The following is a 4,966-nucleotide window of genomic DNA, read 5'->3' as shown; positions in this document are numbered from 1 at the left end:
TACCATTTTGTATGCTTCATTGATGTCTTATTTTTGGATCTCCTACACATATTCTTCTTAGCGTTTTCATTTTCTTCTCTTGTAACATCCCAAAAACCGTGAAAAAAATATTCATTTTTAAAACCATATAATAACCCATAAATCATACACAACATTGTTTCCAAAAGTCATGATCATCAATTAGAGTATTCCAAAATCATAGGTCAATAAACTATCCAAGGATGATGTGCACAATCACACCTTCGCCTTGTCCCGATCCTCAGATGTACCTGAAACCATGAAATCAAACTGTAAGCCAAAGATTAGTAGGTTCCCCCAAAGTACCCCACACAACAACATCCATACAATGCACGCAACCATGCCTACTGCACAAGACTGGACCGCCACCGAGCCTTCAGCTATAAGTTGGAACGCTCCTAAGCCTACAACATAAGTTGGACCGCTCCATTGGGCCTACAGTATCAACTGGACCGCCCGAGTATCTTGGCCTTCGGCACAAAGTAAGACTGCCTCAACCCAACAAAACAATAACATGCCGATATATGCAATGATAATTAATAACCACCAAGTATAGGTAATCATACACATCTACCAGTCTAAAATATAACCAACGAATATAGGTAATCATATAGACCTACCACTCTAACATGTAACCAACATAGCATCATCCTATATACCAGGATACATAAACTAGTGGGCCGAAACTGGTGCCTTTGAACCATGACTACAGTGAGGAAAACTCACCTCAAATTCTGAAACTGCTCTAAATATTGGCTCTACATGTCACCTATACAACAAACAGGGACCAAGCCTTAGTCTACTACTAAAATCACTCCATTTGACCTAAAGTCAAAATTGGTCAAAGTCAACGGCCAAAAAGTCAAAAGTCAACACTCAGGTTACGCCCTGCGTAGAGCACTAAGTTGCTTTTACGGGACAAAACAAGGCTACGTGTTGTGTAGCCATAATTATTCCATGCATACTACACTAATTATGTCATGCATACTACACTGGTGAACACTTTTCTCTTTAAGTTCTTAATACAAAAGATTATACCACCAAACTTCCAAATCTAAGCTAGATGAACGTCTTAATGGATAAAGTCTATGAATTTATCCATTTGCATGTATCTTAAGGACACCAAACTAAAACCTAGGTCCAAATATAACGACCCAAAAATCAAGGGGAAAATTTTCATTTTTATTATAGTCAAAACACAAATATCATTTAATCCAAACATTCCAAAAACGTTGCTAATTAAAAACATTTATTAGAGTTCATCCCAAAATCACATATTGCGGAAAACACGGGTGTGCGCTGCGATCAAGCCGGGCCCTTCCTTTCCAAATCGATGATACCTGAAACCATAAACAAATCTATAAGCACGAAGCTTAGTGAGTTCCCCAGAGCATACCCCACATAATCCACATAATCTACATAACCGCATAAACCATATCAATCACATAAGCCATATAAATCACATAAGCCATACATATAAACATATAAGGATGATGTGGGCTCCTCCCATGGTCTTAATCTAGGATTCCATGGGCTCCCCCACATGGTCTTACACCTATGTGCCATGGGCTCCCCCCATGGTCTTTACCTGGAAAGCCATGGGCTCCCCTACATGGTCTGACATCCAAGTGTCATGGGCTCCCCCCATAGTCTTTACCTGGAAAGCCATGGGCTCCCCCACATGGTCTTACATCCAAGTGTCATGGGCTCCCCCCATGGTCTTTCATGCAAATATCACATAAACAACTAGCATACCACATAGCATATAACCAACTAGCATACTACATCTCACTACATCAACTAGTGTACTACATATCACAAAATGGGTCGGCCTTGGTGCCTTCGACCCATTGGTATGGTGAGGAGACTCACCTCGCACTGCTGAAGTCCCGCAGATGAAACTTGTAACGACCATAAAACTCGAACCAATTTAAAACATTTTATTTCATTTCAAAACCATTAAGTTCATACATCTTGTTTTCAAAATAGTTTAAACATCAGAGTATCCCCAGAACCATATCACATAAATCATAAAACATGAGGAGCGGTACGATCACGCCTTCGCCTTGCCACGATCTCCTGAAGTACCTGAAACAATAAACTGCAACTGTAAGCCCGAAAGCTTAGTGAGTTCCCCTAAAGTACCCATACACACATAAACATACATACAGCAAAGAACAACATGCTATAGGTCCAATCAACCTTCCGATTGGAATACCCCTGGCCCTCAACCTTCGGGTTGGAATGCCAACATACTACGAGCCCAATCATCCTACCGGGATGGAATACTCTCGGCCCACAACCATCGGGTTGGAATGCCCATACACCTATACACACTACTACAACTACTATGGGTCAAATCATCTCGCAAGATGGAATACCCCAGGCCCCTCAACCATCGGGTTGGAATGCCAATCTACTATGAGTCCAATCATCCTACCTGGATGGAATACTCCTGGCCCACAACCATCGGGTTGGAATGCCCCACCTCCTATCATACAATAACAACTACCATGGGCCCAATCATCCCTCATGATGGAATACCCCAGGCCCCTTAACCATCGGGTTGGAATGCCAACCTACTATGAGTCCAATCATCCTATATGGATGGAATACTCATGGCCCACAACCATCGGGTTGGAATGCCCCTATACTAGCAACATGTATACATAACAGGAAACCACATAACATTCTACAGAATCAACATACTAGGGCCCTATCATCCTACCGGGATGGAATACCCTCTGCTACGACTCAACATGCATATCCCACAGGTAACCTCCTACCAACGTACATAAGGCAAGACCAACTACAGGTCTATACTCATAACCACTACCCAACTACCAGGGTGCTGATCCAACAGAACTAGCCATCACTTAACTATCCTATCCTCTAGGATACTAAGCTAACAAAGCATATCCTCATATCATTATCCTATCTACCAGGATACTAGCAAGCATATCATCACAAAACATAACAAGCTCTAAACAACAATTCAAAGGGCCGGCCTTGGTGCCTTAGACCCTTGAGTACAGTGAGGATAACTCACCTGAAACGAAGAACCGAACCACGAAAGTACACACCCGAAGCACTGCTCCAAACTCCAACACCTATTGCCATCAATGGACCATTGACATAAATAACCAATTTACCATAATACCCTCGGGGTCAAAGTCAAAGTCCTGGCCAAAGTCATCCTTCCTGACTGACTCTACTCGCCGAGTCAACCCGTTGACTCGTCGAGTCCTTATACTCTGAAAACTCTTAGAACACGACTCAACTCGCCGAGTCACCCCAAGACTCGTCGAGTCCAACGATCCCCGAGTCCCATCCTACTCAACTCACAGAGTCACCTCCCGACTCACTGCTTCGAGGTTTAACCAGAAGAGATTGGGGTTCTGCGACCAGACTCGCCGAGTCCAAGAACAGACTCGCCGAGTCCAAGGCAATCTTCAACAGACTCGCCGCGTTGTTCTTCCAACTCGCCGAGTCCATGCTCATGTTCATACAACTCGCCGAGTACACCCATGTGACTCGCCGAGTCTCTCCAGTTCTCAATCCATACAGTGACTTTTCGAGCCATGCAGGGGCTCCAATCCATAGATCCACTCTTCTACGGTCTAACCCTCACATAAAGTAGCAAACTTTACGTGAAACCAAGGAGCTATAGGCCCAAAACACTCTAGGGCTAGGGTTTATGACAAAGGGGCATCACCAACAACTCATTGACATAAGATTTATGACATTCTGGACCATTACAAGCCTAGATCTGAGGTAGCAACCTCAGATCTAGACTCCAACCTCGAAATAACTCTCAATCATACCAAAAATGCCCCAAATCTCATACATAAGATAGATCTAATTGCAATAGAGCCAAAACAGCAGCTTATTACCTCAAGGACGACCTCCCACTGAAGAAGAGTCCAAATCTCTGCAAATCCCCTTGATCTAAGCTTCTTGATCTTCAAGATCTCTTCACCAAAACCACTTATCTAGGCTCCAATTTGCTTCCAAAGGCTCTCACTCACGATTTAGGGTTTCTGGATCTCAAAAGGGTAGTAAAGAGGCCGAGGGAGGAATATAATGTTCTTTATATAGGGCACAACCCCCGGGATTAGGGTTTTTCTCTCTTCAGCACCAACTCGTCGAGTCCCGCGCCGACTCGGCGAGTTGGCCACTTAACCGCGACAGAATCCCGCTCCGACTCGGCGAGTAAGCAGGCCTACTCGTCGAGTCCCCTTTCCTTAATTTACACTTTAAGCCCTTCAATAATACTTTTGGAATTTGGGATGTTACAACTCTCCCCCACTTAAATTAGGCTTCGTCCTCGAAGCCTACTGTAATATACGCTTCAGAACAAACCCCTTGCACTGCAGACTCTGATTTCTCAATTAACTCAGGTTCTTGCAAACCCTACTACTGCATCTCTCTTACAATGACTTCTTCTCGCGTGGCATCCTTGCCACTACTCCAAGCCGACCATCGGCTTTTCAACTCAATAGCACCACATATCAACCACGTATCACCCGATGATACTGTCCCTTCATATCAGGGACGCACTTCCGCGCCCTGCGAATGCTAGATACCTCAATCACCCACTGAGCTCTGCTGAGACACTAATCCATCTTCCTTTGCCCAAAATTGGCGATAACCCAGATAACTTGAAACCTGGAACGAATCCCGTTCTCCTTATGAATCTATCCCTTACGCGCTGACAGGAGACTGCATCCTTCAGCTCCCATAATCAACTAACTATAACGCGTAACCACTCGTACCTGGCCCAATCAACCTCGGGCTGGAATACCAGGCACGCCTATAACGGGTCCAGACATCCCTGGGATGGTATACCCTCACATCCTCATGTATGTTTGGCCCAATCAACCCTCGGGTTGGAATACCAAACACACCAGGTCCAATCAATCATAGGGTCCGGTCATCCTCATGATGG

This window comes from Lactuca virosa, chromosome 1, assembly GCF_052849685.1.
Source record: "Lactuca virosa cultivar CGN04683 chromosome 1, Lactuca_virosa_CGN04683_v6, whole genome shotgun sequence".
NCBI classification, from domain to species: Eukaryota; Viridiplantae; Streptophyta; class Magnoliopsida; order Asterales; family Asteraceae; genus Lactuca; species Lactuca virosa.
This window is presented reverse-complemented; position numbering follows the sequence as displayed.